The following is a 12,257-nucleotide window of genomic DNA, read 5'->3' on the forward strand; positions in this document are numbered from 1 at the left end:
GGGATCCGGAGTGCACCCCGAATCCAGCTTGGGAAGCAATGATTAAAAGCCCCCTAGAGTTAGGCCCCTGGACCTAATGCACGCTCACATGCTGCATGTTTGGGAAAGCTGGTTTATCTTACACCATGTTTGGGGCAGGGGTGAGGAATGGTGTTGGAGGAGCGGTCGTTACTTCCACGTACGCCTAGGAAAGTTTGGGATTGTTTCATATTGACAGGCACCTTACCCTTTAATCTGCAGAATATTACTTATCTTGGACCTGAGCTGGAAAATATCTGACCTGGGAGATGGGACTCTGCTTCTGTTCTGGGCACCTTTGAAGGAGTCGCCCCCACTTCCCTCTGCCATGGGAGCTGGGTGTGGATGGAGCACTGCCTGGATCTGGTTATTTAAAATCTGGAAACTTGGTGGGTGGGGCGATGCACACCTGGAATCCCAGCACTTGGGAGGCTGAGGCAGGAGGATCTCTGTGAGTTTCAGGCCAGCCTGCGCTACCCAGGGAGTTCCGTTGGCCTGGAGTAGCGAGACCCTGCCTCAAAAAACAGAAACAAAATAAGGTCTGGAGGCTGCTGGTAACACTCAGTCGCTGTTTAACCTATTTTACAAAATTTTTGTTTAGATTAACTTTACTGAGATGAAGTTTGTGTGCAGCCAATCATCTCTCTTCAGTGCACGATGAGCTGTGACAGCATAGCCAGGACATGCACAGCCCTGCCCCTTGGGCCTGTGCGTCATCCCACAGAGAACCTGGTGATTGTGGCAGGAGAGATTAGTTTCCATTGTTGGGGAATTCAAAGATGGCTTTTAATGGCCCATATCCTCCTTTTTACTGTTGTTTTGAGTCAGGGCCTCACTCTGTAGCCCAGGCTGGGCTCAAACTTGCAGCAACCTTCCTGCCTCAGCCTCCTGAGTGCCAGGATGACAGGTGTGTGCCACCCGGCTGACATGGATGGGTTTTTTTGCCCTCCAGTTGCTTTGCCTGCAAGGTCTGTGAGATGCACCCATGTTATACTGAGCGCTGTTCATTGCCTTTTAGGGGTGACTGGGACCCCTCTGTGTGAGTGGTGTGTGCGTGTGGGTGGGCATCTGGGACAATGTGTCACAGTTTGTCAGGACTGCTGTGAATAAAGCTCTGACACGTGCGTGTGTGTGAAGATGCACACCGGAAGTGCATCTATACCCTCAGCCGCTGGGAGCCCCGCTGTCGCTGTGGGGCCCAGGGCTGCTCCAGGTCCCGAGAAACCTCCAGGCTTCCTTCTCCCGAAGAAGTGGGGCATGTCACTCTGAATTCGAGTTAGGGTGTGCTGCTTTGTGGATTGAAGCCCCTGCCCTGGAGAGAAGGACGCTAGGTCTCCTGGATCAGGCTGCACCCTGCGTGGCTTAAGGATCTCAGGGAGTAAGCGGGGTCCTCACAGCCTCGTCCTGTTCTGTCATTTTCGCTGCCTGTGGGCACTGATTTATGATGAACCTTGCGGGTCTCGCGTGGGACTGGCAGGTGGGGTGATCGAGTATGTTTTTGTGTGTGGGCAGAGTTTTTCTGCTCATTTATTTCAGCCTTATAATGCCTATTCCCTTCTTTCATAATCTATTGCTCTTACAAATTGAGCTTTCCTTGTGCTCATTGGTGACAATATGTGAGTTCACAAGACTCCAGTAAATTGGAAATTTAGGTCCCTAAAATGTGCATCTTATGTACAGATTTGAGATTTTTTTTAAGTTGGCCATTAAGATACTACCAGTTCAGTGATTGACTTTATTTGAAATCTCTACAAAAGTGTATTTATAGGTAATAATTAGATCTTTAAGAAATGCAAGCATATATATGTATGTATGTATGTATTGGTTTTATTGAGGCAAGGTCTCCCATTGTAGTGTAGGCAGGCCTTGAACTCACTTATGTAGCCCAGGCTGGCCTTGAATTCATGGTGATCCTCCTGCCTCAGCCTCCCCAGACTGGAATTGCAGGTGTGCACCACCACAGCCACCCGTACAAGTCTTTGTCACACTCTCTCCATTTACTTATTGAGACTGAGGAACCGATGCCAATAATCCAGCTGGCATCCTGTAATGCCGGGTTATGGGACAGAAACTAATTCCTGTGATGTTCCCTGGAGAATCAGGTCGAGAGCCCCTGATGAGAAGCAGCATCGGAACTCACACCCGGTGCCCAGAGCATAGCCCACCCCCACCTCACTGGGTGATGACCCCTGCAGACCTGTACTGTTGCCTTTAGGGAAAACAAAGTTTCACAGACTTAGAAGGCAATAAAATACAGTTAACCCTCAGCCTTCCCAAGCCTGCCATGCAGAAGGCTCTTTATAACTGTAACTCCTCAGACACAGAGGCTGCTGCCTGAAGAGCGGGCTGTGGGTCTCCCCGGCTTCTCTCTGGGTACAGTGTCTGGGGTGACTCTCTCCTCCTGCCTTTCCAGTCCTTCCTGCCCTCCCCTCCCCTCCCTTCCCCTCTCTTCTCCTCTCCTCTATACTCTCCCTCCCTATATACACATCACCCCCTCGAATTTCCTTAACAAAAACACAATTTCAGGCTCGCTGTCCCGGAGAGCCATGACAAAGTGATTTCATAGGCAGTTCTGAAGATGGCTAAACTCTACGACAATTGTGTCTTATGACAACCCCCGCTTTGATGTCTCGGCCTACTTTTAAATCATCTTTTTTTTTTTTTAACCCGGAATATGAACAGTTTCATATCTCTGTCCTGGCTGGACACAAATCCCTTCACCAGGAATACATTTCCACGGAGGGACACAGCTGTCCCTGAAGTCACCAAAGCCTGAACACCTTTAACTCTGTAATGTTCTATGTCTCACTCGCCAAAAGAACCAAAAAGCCTTTTTTCCGTTCTCGTGGCTGTGGTCAGAAGGGTGGGGGAAGAATTAGTGTTATGGAACTAAACCAGATTAAGGCGAACGTGAATTAGATTTGGTAACAGATGGTGCCTTGGAAATTAAAAGCCGTTGGCTTCCATGGCAGCCGGGACAACCTGCCTCCCGTCCCCACGTCCCGGCTCGCGGCTTGACGGACGGGGATAAATCACGGCAATCCTGCCTTGACAGCCAATTTCGAGCGTTTGATCTGGTTAAAGACGTGGCTTTCCTCCTCCCGCCCTCCAACGCCCCTGGTCGGGGAGACGGAGGCTCACCTGCCTCCCCGGGATGAAATTTTGCTTAATTACAGTTTTAGCTCACTGGTGTTAATTACTCTTCCATTCAGAAGGAATTTTCCTGGGATCTCAGAGGGATTTTCCCCTCTCCTTTCCCGCTGCCCTCCTTACTCCTGCGTGATTTTCTGTTTCCATCTTCAGAAGCCACGGCTCATGACCTGCACCCTGGCTACTCAGCAAACCAGTATTTGTAGACTTTTGTGGGCCTGTAGGGAAGTTACCAGCTTAGGGGGGAAATAATTAAAGATGTCAAAAATAACCATCCCTGAAATAGCCAAAATAGCATTGTTGTTATGAAAAGGTTGAGAGTCAGGGCAGCGGGACTGTCCACTCCCAGAGCAGTGGCCTCCAGTGGGCAGTGCCAGGTTCCCTGTGGCCCTGGGCTGGGCCTGGAGGGAGAGCTGAGCTGTGTCTCTGGACCCCAGGAGGCCGGGGGCAGAGGGGGCCCAGCCTCGGCCTGGCCCTGTCTGATGCGGGCTCAGGTCTCCACTTCCGCCTCCATCTGTGCGGCCCCGGGCTCAAGGCATCGCCAGGCCCAGCAGCCAGAGAGAGGGTCAGTGTCTGCAGCCCAAGAGCAGCTTCTCCTGGAGCAGGAGTGGCTGGTACAAGTGGGGCTTCCCACTGGCAGTCAAATCAAATGTGGTAACAACTGCGCAGCCCCCCGCGGCTCCCCGCAGCCTTGCGGCTGAGGAGGTACAAACATTCACTTAACGCTGATTGCAGGGAATTGCCCTTGTCTCAGACGCAGCCCCCAAAAGGGAATGTGCTAAGAAGCGACAGTTTCTAGTAGGAAGATGAGAGGCCGCTGGGCTGCCCAGGACCTCTGCACGCCACCCTAGGGGCTGGGGAAGGTCTGCACCCAGGATGGGCACGCTTGGTGGCTGCAGTGGCTCCGCTGGCCCTGTAGCAAGTCAGTTGTCTGCATGACTGCTCCTTCAGAGGCTCGTGTGCACCCTGCTGTGGCCCTAAGGTGACAGACTGTGCCCCCGTGCGGTTGCCCTTGTCTGAAGGATCTATTCTGAGTTACATGCCTATAGGGGTTTGAGTAAAATATTTTTATTTTTAATTTTTGAGAGAATCTGTATGTATCATTCAGCTGGCCTCAAACTCACGGCCATCCTCCTGCTTCAGCCTCCTTGAGTGCTGGGGTTACAGGCACGTGCCCCTGCCCCCAGCCAAACATATGCGTTTATCTTTAAATGGTAGAAACGCTCAGGGGAGCAGCTTGGTAAACCCAGGGTTGGGGTGGCCGAGGCTGATTTGGAGCCCACAGCCTCTGTAGTGCCCAGGCCGGATCTGGCAGGGCTGTGGCTAAGGAGCAGAAGAGGGGCGGGCATGGGAACTGCTGTCAACTGCGCAGTGGTCCTGGGGCTAGAGAATGAGATGGGGAAATCCCCCTCTGTATGCTTGTTTCTGGGCCCTCTCAGGTGACAGCTAAGAGGTCCCTCTGCCTGAGTTTCTGCTCTTTGATGGCCTTTTCTGGCATCCCAGATGCCTGGTCATCCCCTTTTACCGCAGGACAAATCCCTGGTCCCTCCATGGCTTCAGTTAGGTCCATGCATGGCTCTGTGCTCCTCTTCCTGGCCGGTGAGACAGGGCTCATCGGTGCCTCCATGGCCTTGCCTCAATGGCCGGCTCACTGAAGGGTTGGAGGAAGAAATCTCGGAATTAATAATCAGCGGGTCCCCACCTCTCCATCCCCCCTCCAGCTCTGACTTCAGCTGGACAGCACCTGACACCTGCCACGGGACCCACAGCCCCTGTGTCCTCACTGGCTTGGCCCAGCTGCGTGGGCTTGCAGGTGCTGGCTGCTGCAGACTCAGCACTTAAGCGAGCAGCATAAACAGGGCCTCCCGCCCGCCCCGCAGGTGCACTCTGTTACCACGGTTGTCCTGCAAATCTCTCTCATGCAGACGTTTTTATCGGTGATCGAAGCCACCTCTTTTGCAGCAGCCATTGCTCCTCACCCTCGAAAGTCTTCTTTTATCTTCTCTTCAACCAGTGGCAGTCAAGTTCCGGTGCCACCCCACGCCTGGCCTCCCTCCCACCCAGAGCGGCCGGTGTAGGTGGCTTCGGTGGCTTCTGTAAAACATTTTCTTAGCGGGTGAAGGGTGACATCAATACTGGGAGCTCTGCATCCCACCCCGGCCCCTGGCTTCCTGCTGGAGAGTCACAGAGGCAGCAGGGAAGGAGTCCGGGCGGCGGAGCCTTCATTGACCCGGAGTTGATTTGTGGAGTCGGTGGCTGCGCTGCGTGTAAAGCGTCTCTATGGTGCTGTCATTGGTAAAGATCGGTGCGTGGACTTCCCAGGAGTCAGCAGCATCTGCTGGCCTCTCCACGGAGCTGTTGGTGCCCGTGGCACCAGCGTCTCTTCCAAAGGGCGAAACAGTCTGAACACAAGCAAACCTGATGGGTCCAGATTTCCATTTGAAAGACCAGCAGCTGGGAGAAGTGGGTGACTGTGTCTTTTCTCTGGACAGCTCTCCGCCCAGGAGGCGGGCAACGAGGTCTGTCCATGGCACAGTGAATCTCCACGACCCAATAAATGTTACCTCCCGCGTGCAGGGTGAGCGTCCTTTGGGTGATTTATCTCGGGTTAGTTTTTACCCTCTGACAACCTGTGGGGATGGTCCACACCTGCACCTGGGCCCCTTTGCTCCATCCTGGGGCTGGTGACCTTTGCTGGGTCCGCGGTCAGTCACACTGTCCCAAGGCCCTGCTGGCCATGCGGTCTCTGGGCGGCAACTTGCATGAAGTGCTGAGAGTGCACGGGTGGAGGTGTAGCGCTGCTTTTCCCGTCTGTCATCTGGCCGAGTTTCCGCGTTTGTCGTTGTGGAGATTTTCTCGTAAGAGGCAGAGGTGTCTTGGTAGTGGGGGTCAGTGCAGGCATGCAGTTAATTAAGCCGCATTAGGACAAATGTACACACTGGTTAAAACACTTAATTTGCCTCAATAGTATCGATTACATGGCAGAAGTTTGCTTGAATGACACAGTGTCCCCCCTGCCGTCCCATCCTGGGGTGCAATCTGTATAACAACTGATAGCCCCCACAGTTAGATATCATGTTCATTATGGAGCAGTGTCATAAGAACTGATTTGGGTTGGGCAGCAGAAGAGGTGCCCCGGCTTCCACGCCACAGTAGATGATTAGTAGAGTTGTGTGCAGGACCATGGTCCCTATAAACTGTGTGTTTTCTAGACTTTGAGCTACTCTCTGCTACATGAGTGCTCATTATATAAAGGAAAGCTGAGACAGTTAATTATGCAAAAAGTCATGTATGCCATTACCTAGCATTATCGTGTACTTCAAAGTTTTATTGATTTGCCAGTAGCTCACTTCCTGTAGGGACAGCTAGAAACAGGAAATGTGTACCCCCAGATGGAGTGGGCCCCAGAAAACTATCGAAGGGTGACTCATATGAACCCTTAAACTCAGCGACCGTCAAGGATTGTGATGAGCAGTGTGGGAACATCACAGGGCCAGTTTTTTCCCCGTGAGTAAAGCTTATCAGCCGGGAGGAAAAAGAAGTTTGTGGGCACAATTGGAGGAACCCCAGGTTTGCATGGGGGGCCAGTCAGGGTGGTCAGCGCTGGCTTCCGGCACCTACACAGAAGAAACCACTGTCCTCAGGGCCCTTCCCAGCATTCTCCTCTGGTATTTGGGGCGTAACAGCAAGAACGGCTGTCTAGGCTTCTCTCCCTGTCTCTGTGTCCAAATGGGACCGTCCACCATCTGGGATGCTCCAGGGCTCGGGATGTGGGGTTTCAGGGCTGGAACCAGGAGCTCCCTGATGAACCTAATCTCAGATCAGAGTAGAGTAAGAAAAGGCTGTTAAACTACAGGATCCTAAAAACACAGAAGCTTCCAGAAGGTCTTTCCTAATAAGGGAGAGAGATTTTCTCCAGGAGAGGCACAAGTGAGGGGTTCAAGGGGTGGAGATGCAGGGTGACCGGGTGACAGAATCCTGGGACCCAGAAATACACCCTAGCCCACAGGCCCAGTGAGAGACCTCAAACTTACACCTCTGCACTGTGCCCACGAGCTTCTGTCTTTCTGAACATCCCGGCCGGATTTACAATTCTTCCTCTACGATTAAACGCTCCCTTCCATGAGGTTAACCAGGCAGCCTCGAAGATATTTCTTATTAAAAGAAGAAAAGCAGCCCTCCTTCCTCCCCTTCCCCATGAAGCCCGTGCACCTTAATGCAATGATGACACGTTGGAGCCGGCGGCTGTCACAGCAGCGGATTACCCTGACGCCGTAATGACACCCTGTCTGTGCCGAGCACGCCTGTTTGCCCGAATCACACGTGTACCGCGGATTCCTAACGTGACACTCCATCCTCCCGTTCCTGAGCCACCTCGGCATCGCCCTGCCGACCACGGCAGCTGCTGCCCGTTCTGTTCCCGAGAAGGAACTCACATTGGGGAAGTCAGGGGAAGCCAGGGTGGGAGGGGCAGGTCATCAGGTCTTTGGGGTGGGCCCCTGGAGCTCCAGCGCCAGCCCTGGGTTCTCCTCCCAGATCATCATCCATTACGGGCCTCGTGAAAACAGAACTAAGCCCCACCTGGGGACAACACAGGATAGAAAAGTAACCGGTCCCGCTTTGGATAGGTAGCAGGTTTAGGAAGCTCCCCCTTTGCCACCTGAAATCTCTGTCCCTGTTACAGGTGGTCATAGGAGCTTATATGTAATTCCAGCCCTCAGGAAGCTGAGGCAGGAGGATCCCTGTGAGTTCAAGGCCAGCCTGAACTGTATGGTGAGACTTTGTCTCTAAAAATCGATCAAACAATGCATTTCAGAAACTCTCTTAGTATAATAATCCAGAGGGTCTGTGATGACCTTCTGGTATGTGTTGTAGGAGAATGTTCTGCTCCGCTTTTTTTAGTAGAAAAAGGAAGTAGCCAGGAAGTACAACTTTTGGGTGTGCTTGACTTGATGGAACGCAGTTGTGTTCCACATGCTAGTGGCATCTGTGATGGACAAAGCAATGGCCACCGAGGTTGCTGTAGCGCTGAGGTCTGCGGCCTGTGCGTTAGGCCTTTGAGCGGGTGCAGCCCGGCTCTCACCTTTACCCGAACCTAGGCAGGATCCCCGGCACTGATGAGCTCTGGTTGCATTGTGAACAATGTTACACTCAGTTTCCTGGGGTAGCAGCTTGGAGAGACTCTAGCCTTTCTCTCTGCACCTGTGTGGTCGTGGGTGGGCTGTCGCTAAGGGATGGGATTTGGACCCCTTCTACCTAAGGCCACAGATGTATTTACCCTCACGGCCTTGGCAGGGCCAGGAAGCCAGGGCCTGTGTGGGAGCGTGATATGGAGGCTTGCTGGAGACTGTGTCCTAAGCCCTATCAGAAAAGCTTCTTTCTTTTCATTTCTTTTGAGACAGGACCTCCCTGCAGTACAGGTTTGTCTTACACTTACTATGTAGCCTCGTTGGCCTTCAACTCAGGGCGATCCTCCTGCCTCAGCCTCCTTAGTGCCAGGAAGGTAGGTGTATGCCACATGCTCAGCCAGAAATGCTTTTCAAGGCTCTAGAATTTTAGGAAGGATGTTAAATTCCTCAAATTTAGTTCTCATATAGGAACTCATTTTTTGGTTTTGTTGTGTTGTGTTTTTGTTAGGCTGGTGGTGGGTTTTGAACCTGGTACATCACTCCTGCTAGGCAGGTGTGACCTGCTGGGTGACGGCCCGGCCTCTGAGCCCTGTTCTTGGTGTCATTTATTCCCAAGGCCTGGGTTTTTGCAGAGCAGTTTACGTTGCTTTCCTGTTCTTATCCTTTCTCTTAAGATAATAAAATGAAAGGGACCTGGCTGAAGGCTTTAAAATAAATATTTCCCACATATTTTGACACATGTTATTTCTATTCATAATTCTTAACTAAATTTAGATTTTTATTAATCCAGTGTGACCTAAGATTCTGCATTAACAGCACAATGTGGAATTGGGCTTATTCTCTTTGGCTACAGATAAAGCCATCACGTCGAAAATGGCTGTTTCTGACAAAAAGGTGTTCCTTTGAAATAAAGTCCTATTCACTGCATTCCTCTTAGAGTTAATGTGAATTTTAGTGCCTCTAATTTTAGATTGAAGTGAAGTCTGGAATAAAACCCACCAGCTGACAATTGAATTTATAGATAGTTGTGAATATTTCAGGCTTGAATAATAGAGCTGTAGAATTTCAGAGACGGAGAGCCAGAGAATTAAGACTCGCTGGTGTTTTAGGTTATAATGTGATAGGCTGCAGGGAGGCTGGCGCTGGGGGCCCAGGAGTCCTTAGGGGACCCCCATGTCTCGTCGATTTCTGTGTCAGTGGTGCTTCAGGCCCGGGACCAGGAGTTGCCATGGGGCTGATCTGCACCTGTGTGATGAGCTTGTTCTCCCCTTCCCAGGCAGAACTGCTGAGAAATAAATACTGTAGATCTCTGGGTGTGCTACCCCATCTCTGTTGGCTCAGCTGTTTGTTTTGTTTTGAGCAAACACCATAAGCTGGGCTTGGTGTTGCATACTGGTAATCTCAGCTCTTGGGAGGCTGAGGCAGGAGGATCTCCAGCCCAGCCCTGGCTATATAGTAAATTCAATACCAGCCTGAACTTTGCAGAGAGGTCCAGCCCTAATCCCCACTCCCCATGAGTAAACACCATTAAATCTCTGTTAGCCTCCAATCATTTTTGTTCTGGGCTTAGGACTCAGATAGGGGTTCGGACCCTGTCTCTACCATTCCTGTGGGTGCCTCAGCCCAGTAAACTCAGAACAGTTCACTTTCCTAAAGCTGAAGGCCAGCTCCCAGGGATGTCGTGGATTGCTTTGTGTTACTCTCTTTTATTTCTGATGGCAGTGGAGGTTGAGCCAGAGGCCTCACGCTCGCTGGCTAAGTGTCCGCTGCTGAGTGCCCAGCCTGGTACCTGGGGAAATTTCATTTTCTTTTAGTCCTAGGGGTTAAACCCAAGGCCTGTGGCATGCTACTGTGCCTCCCCCAGTCCTCCAGGCCTTTCTACTTACTTTCTGTGAGAGGCTCTCACTAAATTGCTCACGCTGGCCTGCACTCCTGATCCTCCTGCCTCAGCCTCATGAGCAGGTGGGAGTCCCCCGTGTGCACCACCTCATCCTGCAAGGTGCCTTGGCTTCGGAATGAGCTCAGCGGGAGACAGAGGTGCTGGGCTCAGGGCGGACCCCTTAGGGTCTGCAGTGCTCAGAGGAACCCAGGACCACCCGCAGCTCACACATCGCCCCTCCCCTGTGTCCCTGGGAGGTGGCTGGGCCTCGATCAGTGGCCAGGGTTTCAGGGCCTCCCAGGCTCATGTGCTGTCTCCAGGTTACTGAAACATTTCGGCCTGGGGTTTTGGAGGGGCTGCTGGTTGGAGGCTTCATATCTGGGGACCTGAACACCATGCCAGTGACAGACATTTGGTGACTTGGCAAATAACTGCTGCATTTGTGGGAGGGTCGCTGCTGGCCTTGTCCTTCAAGTCAGGAGTTTGGCAACCGCTTCCCTTCCCTTCTTTCTTCTTGTCTTGTCTTTTCTTTTGAGACAATGTCTCGCCATGTAATCCAGGCCCGCCTTAAACTCACTATGGAGCCCAGCTCAAACTTGCTATGACCCTCCTGCCTCAGCCTCCCAGGTGCAGAGATGACAGGCAAGCACCACTGCCCCTGGCTTTTCTGCAGATTTTAGAGATCCTTGAGGAAATGCCGGAAAATTAGGGTGGTCGCGAGCCGTGGAGCCATCGAAAGGGACAGGGAGCGAATGGGAAGGAAACAAGCCCCAGCTTGGGTGATATTCTGTCACCAAGCAGTTCACGGCAAGGAAATATAATATAATAACAATCACAGCAAGGAAATATAATATAATAACAATCATAAAACCCAGAAAGGCGGTGGACAGAGAGTGGGAGAGTTCATTGCCACCCCCAAGATGCTCAGGCCGGGGAGGACAGGGGGCCAGCTGCGTCAGCAGCCTACAGCTCCCAGCTGCAGTGCTGAGGTGCAAGGGCCATGGTGAAGCTAACTTACCAGGGAAGGGGACGGGAATAGGGCCAGCTGGGAGCCCAGTAGCCCTGCCCCATGAGGAGGGCTCGGTAGCCGGAGGGGCCTCTCCTCCCACCTGCTTCAAGGCTGGCACTCTAGTGTGGCTGGGGCTTCCTCCTGGACATCACGCAGTCCCAGCAGTCGCTTCCCGTTGCAGGTTGCTCTCCCGGCTGCCCCTCTCGGGGCCTCACTGCACAGGGGTCCCCAGAGGCTCCCAGCATGCACTGAGCACCTCCCGGAGGTTCAGCCGCTCCAGGGTGTAGCAGAGAGACCACTGCCCCGCCGGACTAGTGAGAGAACATGTCATCAGCCTAGATACGTCAGTGTATTTCATTTCAAGAGGCACCTGTTTGTCATCACAGCCAACGGGGGCTGAGGTGGGAGGATCATAAGTTCAGGTCCAGTCTGGGCAGTTCACTGAGACCCTGTCTCAAAATAAAAAGACAGAGAGGCTAGAGATGTAGTTCAGTGTGAAGGCCCTGGGTTCAACTCCAGGATAGGGAGAGAGAGACAGACAGGCAGGCAGGCAGAGAGAGAAAGGAATGTAAAGGTCAAGGAAAGGGATCATTAGAAATACTAGTTTTTCAGCACAAAATCTGTCACATTCCTATAGCACTGAGCAGGAAGTGCGGTCACACATGGAGTACCTGGCTGCTCTGTGTGCTTTGCTTTGAGATAGGCTCTTTTTAGTTCAGGGGATCTCTCGGTGATCTTCCTGCCTCAGCCTCCTGAATACGGGGATTGCAGGTGGTGGCCAGTATGCCTGGCTTCTGCTCCTTGGACACATTGGGCTGTCTCTCAGCACCATCCGATGTGAAACGTTCTCCCTGTGCTCCTTGGGTTGCGTGGCCCGTGGTGTCACTGCAGGGACCTCAGCTTTTGGGCCCCTGTCCTTTCCAGTGCTGCTCCCACCCTTGGGACCAACTCACAAGACCGCGAGGTCCCCAGTGGTCAGATGCGTGAGCTCACAGGGCTTCTGCTCATTCAGGGCTCAGAGCAACCCAGCTGCAGGGGGGCACACGCGGAACACGTGCAGGGCACACTTGGG

General features: G+C 52.5%; 1 protein-coding gene across 18 annotated transcripts in view; it reads left to right on the top strand.

The window, feature by feature from the left end:
• Window positions 1-12,257, top strand: part of Esrrg (estrogen related receptor gamma) — a 540,107-nt gene that overhangs the window by 366,678 nt on the left and 161,172 nt on the right. Inside the window, exon 1 of one of the 18 annotated variants that reach the window (XM_063236703.1) lies at window positions 5,610-5,746. The exons of the other annotated variants lie outside the window; for them this stretch is intronic. The gene's annotated coding sequence lies outside the window, so the exon portion shown is untranslated. Of the gene's footprint in view, window positions 1-5,609; window positions 5,747-12,257 lie in introns of those variants that run through there. 18 annotated transcript variants of the gene reach the window in all.

Source organism: Cavia porcellus, unplaced genomic scaffold (assembly GCF_034190915.1).
Source record: "Cavia porcellus strain 051 isolate PalLab524CR breed Dunkin Hartley unplaced genomic scaffold, mCavPor4.1 scaffold_26, whole genome shotgun sequence".
Classification (NCBI taxonomy): Eukaryota; Metazoa; Chordata; class Mammalia; order Rodentia; family Caviidae; genus Cavia; species Cavia porcellus.